The sequence below is a fragment of the Amblyraja radiata genome, chromosome 9, assembly GCF_010909765.2.
Source record: "Amblyraja radiata isolate CabotCenter1 chromosome 9, sAmbRad1.1.pri, whole genome shotgun sequence".
Classification (NCBI taxonomy): domain Eukaryota; kingdom Metazoa; phylum Chordata; class Chondrichthyes; order Rajiformes; family Rajidae; genus Amblyraja; species Amblyraja radiata.
The window spans coordinates 17,719,144-17,733,164 of NC_045964.1; positions in this window are offsets into that span (position 1 = coordinate 17,719,144).

The following is a 14,021-nucleotide window of genomic DNA, read 5'->3' on the forward strand; positions in this document are numbered from 1 at the left end:
ATTCGGACAGATATACGGATAGGAAGGGCTTGGAGGGATATGGGCCAAATGCAGGCAAGTGGGACCAGCTCAGAATGGAACTTGGTCTACATAGGCAAGGTGGGCTGAAGGGCCTATTTCCATGCTGTATAGCTCTGTGACTATGCCATTCACCAAAGAGTTCTCAAAAGTATATCATGTGAAAAGGAGTAACTAGGGAGCATATCTGGTCCCTCAAAGCCCAATGTAGACATCTATGTGTGGGGCCACAGGAGATGAGTGAGATCCTCAATAAATATTTCTCCTCTGTATTAGCCAGGAGAAAGACATGATGTCCAAGGAACTGGGGAAAGTTAACAAGGATGTCTTGGGGATAGTCTCTGCCTTGGGGATCCTGTCTCTGCCTCGCATCATTTTGTATACTTCTACCAGCTCTCCCCTCAACCTCCATCGCTCCAGAGAAAACAATCCATGTGTGTCCACAACTCCAGTAGCTAGTACCCCATAATCCTGGCATCATTCTGCTGAACTTCCGCTGCACCCTTTCCAATGTCTCCACATCTTTCCAGAAGTGGGGCGAGCAGAACTGCACGCAATACTCCCAATGCGGCCGAACCAACATCCTATAAAGCTGTATCATGGCTTCCTGACTCTTATAATTAATGCCCTGTCCAATGAAAGCAAGCATACCATGAGACTTCTCAACCACTATCTACTTGTGATGCCACTTCCAGGGAGTTGTGGACTTTGACCCCCAACTTCTGTAAGTCAATGCTGTTAAGGGCCATGCCATTAATTGTATATTTTCTCTTCACATTCGATCTCCCATAGTGCAACACGTCACACTTGCTTGGATTAAATTTCATCTGCCGTTTCTCCACCCATTTCTGTAATTGATCTATATCCCGCTGTATACATTGACAGCCTTCCTCACAGTCCGCGATCCTGGCAATCTTCAATAGTGGTTTTCAACAGTACTTTTATTGTCACAGGTGTGAAGCACAAAGACACAGTGAAATTGTTTTCTTATAAACAGGCAACACAGTGGCGCAGCAGTAGAGCTACTGCCTTATGCCCCTGTCCCACTTAGGAAACCTGAACGGAAACCTCCAGAGACTTTGTGCCCCACCCAAGGTTTCCGTGCGGTTCCCGGAGGTTCCCGGAGGTTTTTGTCAGTCTCCCTACCTGCTTCCACTACCCTCAACCTCCGGCAACCACCTGCAACCTCCGAGAACCGCACGGAAACCTTGGGTGGGGCGCAAAGTCTCCAGAGGTTTCTGTTCAGGTTTCCTAAGTGGGACAGGGGCATAACAGTGCCAGAGACCCAGGATCGATCCTGACCATGGGGGTGTCTGTACAGTTTGTGTGTTCTCCCCATGTCCTGTGTGGATTTTCTCCATGATATTCAGTTTCCTCCAACACTCCAAAGTTGTGCAGGTTTGTATGTTATTTGACTTGGTATAAATATAAAAAGTGTGCCATGTGTGTGTGGGATAGTGTTAGTGTGCAGGGATCGCTGGTCGGTGGGGTCTGTGTGGGCCGTAGGGCCTGTTTCCGTGCTGTATCGCTAAACTAAACTAAACTGTCCAGTAGAGGGTTAACATACCTAAGCACATCCCTGATTATCAAATCGTACAGAAATAGTCTACTGATCCCGCATGCAAGAGGCGCCATCTTTGGCATCATGTTCAAATCCAGTCCATGCTCTAGTTTCTATGAGCGGTGCCCGATCCAGGCAAGCTCTAAGCTGCTGCAGTCCTCCAGCCATTGCCTTCCCTTGGAGATGTGGATCGACTAGTGAACCGATGCCCCTCTCCTCACCCGTCCTCCTTTGGTCCCCAGGAGCGCCTTCCGCAGAGAATCTTGAGGGTGCATTAGTCCAGACCAGGTCCCTCTCCTCTCTTACCGGCCTTGCTCCTCGCCCGTCATGTCCATCATCGTCACCGGCTCCATCCTCCTGCCTGGTCTCTGATCATCTGGGGACAAGCAGGGGTCGGCTCGGTGGGCTCCCACTTCAAGGCTGTGGCCCGCTAGGTCACACGAGCAGAGACCGGCTTGGCGGCTTCCCGCTGCAGGCCACGGTCCACCGGGTCTCGTGTTCGGCTGCAGGGGACCAGCTTGGTAGCTTCCTCCTGTTGGCCACGGTGCTCTGGGGGCTTCTTGGTGTAATCTGCAAATTTACTAACCAACCCATTTACAGTATGTTGACGTCCAAGTCATCTGTGTCTATCACAAACAGCACATGTCCCAGCACAGACCCCTGTAGAACTCCAGTGGCCACGACCTTCATCCTGAATATTGTCCTTCCACCTCAACCCTCTATCAGTAAGCCAGTTCTGAATCTAGAGGAGATACAGAGGAATGTCTTTAGTCAGACGGTGCTGAAACTGTAGAATTCATTGCCACAGACGGCAGTGGAGGCCACGTCAATGGGTATTTTTAAGAAGGAGATTGATAGATTCTTGATTAGTACGGGTGTCAGGGGTTATGGGGAGAAGGCAGGAGAATGGGGTTAGGAGGGAGAGATAGATCAGCCATGACTCGATGGGGGGAATGGTTTAATTCTGCTCCAATCACATGAACTTATGAAGGCTGTAAGTATCGTCAAGGGTGCCTGTCATCCTTCCATTTTCTCTCTTCTACCTTCTCCAATCCAATCCAATCCAACTTTATTTGTTAAGCACTTTAAAACAACCAATGTTGACCAAAGTGCTGTACAGAAGAATAAACAAGACATCATAAACAGACAACATAGCAGCTCACATGAGGCGCAAAAATTACATATGAAATACAACAATAAATTGAAAGACATAAAACATGAGTAAAAATAATAGCCACGTAATAAAAAGCAATCAAAATAAGAAATTAAATCAAGTAAATAAAGTGTCCTCTGGGAGAAGGTACAGGAGCTTGAAGCCCTCGCATGTCCAGACTTAAGAACATATTCTTCCCTGACTCCTGGAACCAGTCACTTATTTCATATCCCATTCCCAGAGGCGCTGCCATGGTAGCTCCATCTCATTTGGTCATTCCGTTATTTCACTTTAATGTTCTTTTGCACTACTAGAATTTTACACTACAATCTTACACTTAAAATAGTTGTATTCATTGTTGTATTTATCATTACTGTCAGTGTAATGTTTACTCTGTGAGCTTCATAGAAACAAGGAATTTCATTTCACCCCGGTGGATAAGATGATAGACTGATATAATCACACAGAGGGTGGCAGGTGTGCGAAACAAGCTGCCAGAGGAGATAGTTGAGGCAGGAACTATCCCAACGTTTAAGAAACAGTTAGACAGGTACATGGATAGGACAGGTTTGGAGGGATATGGATCAGGGCGGCAGCAGTAGAGTTGTTGCCTTACTGTGCTTGCGGCACCAGGGACCCGGGTTCGAACCCAACTACAGGTGCTGTTTATATGGAGTTTGTACGTTCTCCCCATTACCGCGTGGGTTTTCTCCGAGATCTTCACTTTCCTCCCACATTCCAAAGACGTACAGGTATGTAGGGAAAGTGGCTTGGTATAAGTGTCAATTGTCCCAAGTGTGTGTAGGATAGTGTTAATGTGCGGGGATCGCTGGTCGGTGCGGATTTGGTGGGCCGAAGGGCCTGTTTCTGTGCTGTATCTCTAAACGCAACTCAACAAAACTAAATGCGGGCAGGTGGGACTATAGCTGGGACATGTTGCCCGGTGTGGGCAAGTTGGGCCGAAGGGCCTGTTTCCTCACTGTATATGACTCTAATCCAATCCAACCTAAGATTTACCGCTGAACCAGCATCATAGTTTTCTCATTATCATGTTGCAAACTGTGTGTGATTACTGTTTGCAGATTAGCAACTACATTCATTCCGGGCAGATTATCACCTTGGTCCGAATATGATAAACACGCTGCAAGGACACTGAACATAAACGCTGTGTTTTATTTGTCCTCCATTGCTTCGCATCCTGGCAGCATGTGTCCTCTGACCTTTCTTGACACAGTAACACGTGATACATTTAAATACAACGTCAGTTACCATGACATCCTTAACAAACAAAAAGGATATCCACATCACCATGTTGTAAACTGAAGATTCCAACGCCATTTAGGATATGGCGTTCGTTACACTGATAAGCCTTAGTTTTCGCATGTCAATACATCTCATAGTCCTTGTATCTGTTGGGTGGTCTTCTTTGATGTTTTGGTCTGACCACGGAGAAATGCTGAGGTGAACTGAGGCCCATTGTCTGAACATAATGTCACTGGTAACGTGAGCAGAGTGGTCAGAGTTCATTGGCGGGATCTGTTCATTGGCGGGAAGTCTGCGATGTAGACTTCCTTCAGGAAGCAACAGAACTTCCCAGCCTTGATGTGATGAACGGCCAGTTCACGTCAACACGTGGTGAATCAAGTGTGCGTGGAGGAGGTTCTTTCCTTCCTCGTTGCATCTGACCGCTTTCTGATTGTCCACACCGTATCCTTCCACATCCTGTGTTATTGAATGGGGAAAAAAAGCAAGATCGGAAACCTCATGACAGTGAGTGACGAGTTGCATGAACAGCAAGGCTTACAGATTTACATTTAAATCTCCAAATCGATAGACTTATCGATAGGTTACAGGACTTTCTTTCCGACTACATTGTGGAGGTGTGCAAAAACACACACCTCCAGGGGCAGTTTCTTCCCAGCTGTTATCAGGCAACCAAACCATTCTATCACCAACTAGAGAGCGGTCTTGAGCTACTATCTACCTCATTGGAGACCCTCAGACTATCTTTAATTGGACTTTACTGGACTATACCTCGCACTAAACGTTATTCCCTTTATCATGTATACATCTGTACACTGGATGGTTTGACTGAATAAGGGTCTCGACCCGAAACATCACCCATTCCTTCTATCCAGAGATGCTGCCTGTCCCGTTGAATTACTCCAGCATTTTACGCCTATCTTCGGTTTAAGCCAGCATCTGCAGTTCCTTCCTACAAACACATCGATTGTATCCGCGTATAGTCTTTTTGCTGACTGGATAGCAAGCAATAAAAAGCTTTTCACCGTACCTCAGTACACATGACAATAAACTAAACTAAACCAAACTTTCTGTTGTCCCATTGTTTCACCGAAAACTATATAGGAAAACGCTATTTCTGCTATTCTCCTCACCCTACCACGGCGCCCCAGCTCCTGCACCAAGCCCTTCTCCACCTCCATCAACAAACCAGCAACAATCAACCTCGGGTTACTGGAGGTCGGGCACATTGATCCTGACTATGTGTGCTGTTCTGTGCAGAGTTCATACATTCTCCCTGTGACTGCGTGGGTTTTCTCAGGGTGCTCCGGTTTCCTCCCACAGTCCAAATACATGCAGGTTTGTAGGTTAATTGGCTTTGGTAAAATTTTTTAATTATCTCTAGTGTGTAGGACAGTGCTGGTGTATGGGGGTCACTGGGTGGAATGAACTCGATGTGCCTGTTTCCACACTGTAGCTCTAAATCTAAAGCTAAGCTCATAAGGTCATGTTATAAGAGCTGAATTAGGCCATTCAACCGATCAAGTCTTCTCTGCCATTCAATCATGGCTGACATATTGTATTATATTGTATTGTATTGTATATCTTTATTGTTATTTTCCTGAATACTCACATACCCAGAGGAAACAAAAAAACGTTACTCAAACCAGTGTCCATTCAGTGTGCAGTAAAAAATAAATAGAAATAAAAATACATATATCATGAACAAGTTTAACACTACTCTCAACTAAACATCAACAGGCGTTCCGATCGGCAGCGGCACGACAGTAGCTCTGTCCAGGTTGGTGGTTGGTGCGCGATACTTTGGCAGGGGGCAAAGTCCGTTTAACAGTCTTATAGCCTGCGGGAAGAAGCTGAGGAGCATCCTGCTGGTTTTGCAGCTAATGCTCCTGTACCTCTTCCCAGATGGCAGGATGGAGAATATGTGATGCGATGGGTGGTAGGGGTCTTTGATGATGGAGATGGCTCTGTTGATACATCTCTTCCTGTATATGTCCAGCAAGAAAGGGAGTGGAGCACCAATAATCCTGCTGGCGGTCTTCACAATCCTGTCAAGTTGGTGCCGTTCGTACGCCTTGCAGCTCCCGAACCAGGAAGTGATGCCGTTGGTTAATGTGCTCTTGATTGTCCCCCTATAAAATATCTCCCTCCTAACCCCATTCTCCTGCCTTCTACCACATAACCCCTGGCACCTATAATGTCACAAGAGGAGGTGTTCTGGTCTTTGGTACATTGTGGGATCATGTTGGGGTTCAGCCTGCTAGGTTGATCCCTGGAATGAGGGAGATTTGCCTATGAGCAGAGATTACGTATACTTGGCATGTACTTCTGTAAAAAATGACGTGATTTGATTGAAACATGTAAGGGGATTGATAGAGTGGATGGATGGAACCTGTTTCTTGGATCACAGTCTCGGAATAAGAGATCAGCCATTCAAGACCGAGATAAGAAGGAAGTTCTTCACTCAGAGGATAGTTAACCTTGGGAATTCTCCAGACCAGAGGGCTGTGGAGACTCAGTCAATGAGTATATGCAAGGCTAGGGATTGGTAGAGTTGGGAATATTAAGGAACGTGGATATACGTTAGAAACTGCCACTGCAACTGCCCCTAACTCTCAGTCTGAAGAGCCTACAAACATCCCCCATCTCCTTTCTCCACCAAGCCCACCCCCACTCCCCGTAACTTTATTCCCCCCCTCCCTCACTTCCCTCCTCGAACCCTGGCTGACCTTGAACTGGTTTCTCCACACCCGCTTCCCCTACAACTACATTCCATCCTCCGGCTTCACAATTTGTGATTTTTCTATCCTCCAGATTCACAATTCACAACTCTTTATCCTTTAGGCTCATACCGTTCATTTTTTTTGCATTTCTGGCCTTTGTCCAACAATCTGCCTTACAACCCGTCCACCCCCACTCCTGTGTTCACCTAATATCGACCACACTTTGTCCTGACCCTCCTCTCTTCTAGCTTTCCTTTCCACTCCCCTCCCCTCCACTCAACCCACAATCAGTCTGAAGAAAGGTCCCAAACTGAACTATCACCTAATCATGTCAGGAATACTGCCTGACTTGAGTTTAGTTTAGTTTAAGGGACTGTCCCACTGTACGAACTAATTCAAGAGTTCTCCCGAGTTTCCCCTGATTCAAACTTGGAGAATTATGGTAATAGCCGCTCGTAGGTACTTGGGGCTCTCGTGGACATTTTTCAACATGTTGAAAAATCTTCACGAGACTTCCCGAGCTTACCGCGTTTCCCGTGTACCTGCCGTTAGCGTTACGAGCTGCTAAGAGACGTCCCGAGCTCCGACGTACCCGCTACGTACATTCTACGTGCTTACCACGAGTTTGATTTTATTTTAAAACTCGGGACAGCTCTTGAATTAGCTCGTACAGTGAGACAGCCCCTTTAGAGATACAGTGTGGAAACAGGCCCTTTGAGTCCGCACCGACTAGCGACCCACATACTCTAGCACAATTATACACATTAGGGAAAATTTACAATTTTTTAAACAAAATCAATCAACCAACAAACCAGTACGGAGTGTGGGAGGAAACCGGAGCTCCTGCAGAAAACCCACACAGTCACTTGGAGAATGTACAAACTACGAACAGACAGCACCCGTTGTCAGGATCGAACCCGGGTCTCTCTTGCTGTAAGGCAGCAACTCTACCGCTGCGCCACCGTGCCACCCTAAACTCCAGCATTTGCTGCCTTTCTTTGGTGAACCAGCATCTGCAGTTCCTTGTTATTTCATTCCTTTGTTCCTATTTTAACCACCGATGTGAAATGTAATATAATTGGAGTTGGTGGATTTGTGGTGGCACACCTTTCTCAGAATTTGCATTCTGTAATGGTTATCTAAATACCATAAACACTTGAAGAGTAGGTTGTAGCACCCAAGCACAGAAACAGGGCAGATAATTGCTGTTTGTCTTATTTAATTATGCATGTACATACCTATTTGTTGCTACAAGGATGGGAATCGTTCCACCCCAGTTAACCTGCTCCTCTCCCCTCCTCTGCACACTCATCTACCAGCCTTGACTCCTTCATTTCCCCTTTATCCACCACTCTTCCAACCCCCCACCCCCCCCCCCCCATCCCCACACACACACACACTGTCCAATATCACCTCCCAATGCCCTACCTATATCCCTCCCTCTGGCTTTACATTTCACTCTTTTCTCCTATTCTGTCACCCTTTTCACTCCTGTTCATCTCCAGTCTTTGTCACATACTCCACCCATTTGCCAACCAAACTCCTCATACACCTATAACTTGCCCCATTTTTGCCCTGTCCCCACCCCTCTTTTCCAGCTTCCCTCCCCCCACTACAATCAGTATCTAGTGGTTTGAAAGTGGCATCGCAGGTAGACCGGGTGGTCATAAAGGCTTTTTGGTATATTGGCCTTCATCAGTCAGTGTAGTGAGTATAGAAGTTGGGAGGTCATGTTACAGTTGAAAAAGACATTGGTGAGGCCACATTTAGAGTATTGTGTTCAGTTTTGGTCACTATGACACAGGAAAGATGTTGTCAAGCTATAAACGATGCAGAGAATATTTACAAGGATGGTGCCAGGACTCGAGGGCCTGAACTATGTGGTGAGGTTCAGCAGGCTAGGACTTTATTCCTTGGAGCACAGGAAGATGAGTGGTGATCTTGTACACCTCTTATTATCTCCAATAAGAGGTGTACAAAATTATGAGGAATTGATCAGTAAATGCACAGTGTCAGCCCAGAGTAGGGGAATCGAGAACCAGAGGACATAGGTTTAAGATGAGGGGGGAAAGATTTAATAGGAACATGAGAAGGCAATAAACTGTACAAAGTTACAATAACATGGGGGCTTTCACAGCCGCAGAATGTTTCAATACCCTTTATACACAAATAAATACTCATTGATGTTTAGTCATGCCTACAATGCTATCAGACCATGACACATGACGGTGTAGGCAACATCATATCTCGTATAAGCACCAGGAGAGACTAAGTAGGAGCTGGGGTAGGCCATTTCAGTCTGTGAACCTGCTCCGCCATTGGAGATCAACGCATCTTGGGCTACCCATAAATCTTTTAATTTCCTTCATATCCGTAAACATATTGATCCCTGCTCTCGACAATTCAAAATCCGAGGTCAGTCAGAGAAGGGAATGCTAATGGTTCACTACCTTATTACTGAAGAAACCTCCACTCATTCCAGTCTCAGAGAGAAATTGGAGCACCCGGAGAAAACCCACGTGATCACAGAGAGAAAGTACAAACTGTGTACAGACAAGCACTCGTAGTCAGGGTTGAACCCGGTTGTCTGGCGTTGTAAGGCAGCAACTCTACCGCTGCACCACCGTGCCACCCACTGGTTCACTATTTCAGGTGGGTGACCTTTCGATAGAAGAATCAGAAGAGGAGTACGCCAAGGTTTGTAAGTTATTTGGCTTATGCAAATTGTAAACTGTCCCTAGTGTGTAGGATAGTGCAAGTGTATGGGATGATCACTGGTCAGCATGGACTCAGTGGGCTGAAGGGCCTGTTTCCGTGCTGTATTTCTAAACTAAATTAAACTGGCCCTTGGAGCCTGCTCCACAATTCAGCAGCACCCTGGCTGACAGCTACCTTAACACTAGTTCATCATAATCAATAAAGCTCCTTTAAATTGCTTCACCAAGCAAACCTACTTGACCAAGTTTTTAATCACCTTTTTCTAATTTCTCCTGAAAGTAAAGACACAATTATGCCAGTGCTGGAAACAACAATTAGAGGAAAAATCAACATGGTATTCGACCCTGCATCAGGAGAGAGTAAAGGGGTTTAAGGTTTAGTTTAGTTTGGTTTAGAGATACTGTGTGGAACAAGCACTTCGGACCACCAAGTCCGCACCGACCAGCGATGCCTGCACATTAACAAGACCCTACACACGCTAGGGCCAATCTTACATTATACATTTAAAATGTCTTTGGAGTGTGGGACGAAACTGAAGATCTCGGAGAAAACCTACAGGGTGAATGTGAAAATTCTGTTCAGACAGCATGCGTAATTGGGATCGAACCTGGGTCTCTGGCGCTGTAAGGCAGTAGTTCTACTGTTACGCCAATAGGTCGTTCAATAAATGTAGTGATCAGATGGGAAAGCCGATATCAATTGATCGGCAATGACAGGCCATATTGAACAGTAACGCAGCCTTGAGGGGCTTTATGTCACATTCCTGTTTCCAGTTCTCATGTTCTATATACAGTGGCTTGCAAAAGTATTCATACCCCTTGAACTTTTCCATATTTTGTCACGTTACAAGCACAAACGTAAATGTATTTTATTGGGATTTTATGTGATAGACCAACACAAAGTGGTGCATAATTGTGAAGTGGAAAGAAAATGATACATGGTTTTCAAATTTTTTTACAAATAAAAAACTGAAAAGTGTGGCGTGCAAAAGTAGAGACATCTAGAGACTGAAATGTTTGCCCATTCTTCTTTGCAAAATAGCTCAAGCTCAGTCAGATTGGATGGAGAGTGTCTGTGAACAGCAATTTTCAAGTCTTGCCAGGGATCCTCAATTGGATTTAGGTCTGGACTTTGACTGAGCCATTCTAACACATGAATATGCTTTGATCTAAACCATTCCATTGTAGCTCTTGCTGTATGTTTACGGTCGTTGTCCTGCTGGAAGATGAACCTCTACCCCAGTCTCAAGTCTTTTGCAGACTCTAACAGGTTTTCTTTCAAGATTGCCTTGTATTTGGCTCCATCCATCTTCCCATCAACTCTGACCAGCTTCCCTGTCCCTGCTGAAGGAAAGCAGCCCCACAGCATGATGCTGCCACCACCATGTTTCACAGTGGGGATGGTGTGTTCAGGGTGATGTGCAGTGTTAGTTTTCCGCCACACATAGCGTTTTGCATTTAGGCCAAAAACTTCAATTTTGGTCTCATCTGACCAGAGCACCTTCCTCCACATGTTTGCTGTGTCCCCCACATGGCTTGTGGCAAACTGCAAACGGGACTTCTTATGGCTTTTTTTCAACAATGGCTTTCTTCTTGCCACTCTTCCATAAAGGCCCGATTTGTGGAGTGCACGACTGATAGTTGTCCTGTGGACAGATTCTCCCACCTGAGCTGTGGATCTCTGCAGCTCCTCCAGAGTTACCATGGGCCTCTTGGCTGCTTCTTTGATCAATGCTCTCCTTGCCCGGCCTGTCAGTTTAGGTGGACGGCCATGTCTTGGTAGGTTTGCAGTTGTGCCATACTCTTTCCATTTTCGGATGATGGATTGAACAGTGCTCCGTGAGATGTTCAAAGCTTGGGATATTTTTTTATAACCTAACCCTGCTTTAAACTTCTCCACAACTTTATCCCTGACCTGTCTGGTGTGTTCCTTGGGCTTCATGATGCTGTTTGTTCACTAATGTTCTCTAACAAATCTCTGAGGCCTTCATAGAACAGCTGTATTTATACTGAGATTAGATTACACACAAGTGGACTCTATTTCCTAATTAGGTGACTTCTGAGCGCAATTGGTTGCACTGGATTTTATTTAGGGGTATCAGAGTAAAGGGGGCTGAATACTTTTGCACGCCACACTTTTCAGTTTTTTATTTGTAAAAAAAATTGAAAACCATGTATCATTTTCCTTCCACATCACAATTATGCACCACTTTGTGTTGGTCGATCACATAAAATCCCAATAAAATACATTTACGTTTGTGATTGTAACGTGACACAATGTGGAAAAGTTCAAAGGGTATGAATACTTTTGCAAGCCACTGTAAATGCAATGTATTATGTACTGCAATGTACTGCAGTTGTACAGGGCCTTGGTGAGACCACACCTGGAGTATTGCGTCCAGTTCTGGTCTCCTAATCTGAGGAAATATACGTTCTTGCCATAGAGGGAGTACAGAGAAAGGTTCACCAGGCTGATTCCTGGGATGGCAGGACTTTCATATGAAGAAAGACTGGATAGGCTCGTATTCGGATAGACTTGTATTCGCTAGAATTTAAAAGATTGAGGGGGGATCTTATAGAGACTTACAAAATTCTTAAGGGGTTGGACAGGCTAGATGCAGGAAGATTGTTCCCAATGTTGGGGAAGTTTAAGGATAAGGGGGATGTCTTTTAGGACCGAGATGAGAAAAAAAAATTCACACAGAGAGTGGTGAATCTGTGGAATTCTCTGCCACAGAAAGTAGTTGAGGCCAGTTCATTGGCTATATTTAAGAGGGAGTTAGATGTGGCCCTTGTGGCTAAAGGATCGGGGGGTATGGAGAGAAGGCAGGTACAGGATATTGAGTTGGATGTTCAGCCATGATCATATTGAATGGCGGTGCAGGCTCGAAGGGCCGAATGGCCTACTCCTGCACCTATTTTCTATGTTTCTATGTTTCTATTATTGTGCATTGGAACTGCTGACAGAGGGGTTTGGTGTATGACAGATGAAGATGAGATATTAAAGAGCCTTGATATCAAGGTTTTCGTATTGAGCTGCAGTGTCAACCAATGTGCAAGAACTGCCCATGGTTATTGTGGGCTTTTTGATCCCCTGCAGACTGTAGCACGGGAGGTCCAATGTTTGATCAAAGTAATTCCTTCAGCTTCCCTCCCCACCTCACCAGAAACCACAGTGGAAACCACAATGGAAAGATAGACACAAAGTGCCGGAGTAACTCAACCGGTCAGGCAGCATCTCTGGAGAAAAAGGATGGGTGACGTTTCTGGTTGGGACCCTTCTTCAGACCGACAGTAGAGGGGACGGAATTGGAAGTAAGAAAAGGCCAGAACAAAAGCACACTAGCAGGTTGCATCAAAGCTCTGCCCAAGACTGCAAGAAATCACAGGAGAAGTAGGCATGGGTTACTGATTGTGGATGATCAGCCATGATCACAATGAATGGCGGTGCAGGCTCAAAGGGTCAAATGGCCTCCTCCTCCACCTATTTTCTATGTTTCTATGTTTCTATAAGCTTGTGGATGTAGCCATCTATAAGACAGAAAGACATTCTCCCCTTTACACCTCCATGCCATTGATTTCACTTACATTTCATGCTGCCTTGGGAAAGCAATAAACATCATCAAGGATCTTTCATTCCCACTTCTCCCCTCTCCCGTCAGCCAGAGAAGATACAAACATTTGAAAGCACGTTCCACCAAAATCGGGAATGGAAGATAGACACAAAAAGCTGGAGTGACTCAGCGGGTCAGTCAGCATCTTTGGAGAAAGGGAATAGGTGACGTTTCAGGTCGAGACCCTTCTTGACCCTATTCCCTTTCTCTAGAGATGCTGTCTGAACCGCTGAGTTACTCCAGCTTTTTGTGTCTATCTTTGGTTTAAACCAGCATCTGCAGTTCCTTCCCACACAGATTCAGGAATGTCATCCTTCTCACTGCTAGACCACTTCATGGTCCTTCCATGAGCTTGAGTACAGTTCTGATCTTCCAACCTCATTACCAACATTGGACTTTTGCTCTGTACCTGTTAGACTACAATGATGAGGCAATATATTCAGCACTTTGGTATGTTTCTCATTTGACCAAATTATACCTGTGTCTGGCTTGAATGTATTCATGTATAGTGTGACTTGATTTATCGGGTGGCATGAAACAAAAGCTTTTCAATGTATATTAGTACACATGACAATAATAAATTAATATGAAATACCGTGAAGGGAGAAAGGTGTCCATGAGGGCACAAGGGTCTGCTGCACACACACACACACACACACTCACACACAATTACCTTAGAACACACGCACCTCAACGCACACGCATATGCACACACACACACATACCTTAGAACACACCACCTCAACGCACACACATATGCACACACACAACACACACACATACATGCCCACATGCACAAACGCACATGCAAGCACACACACACACACTCGCACACGCTCGCACACCCACATGCACTCATGCATACACACACACACACACACACACACACACACACACACACACTCACGTTCGCACACGCACACACAGGCACAAACCCTTTCAGCAACTCCATCCATCTCCTTTCACTGCTTC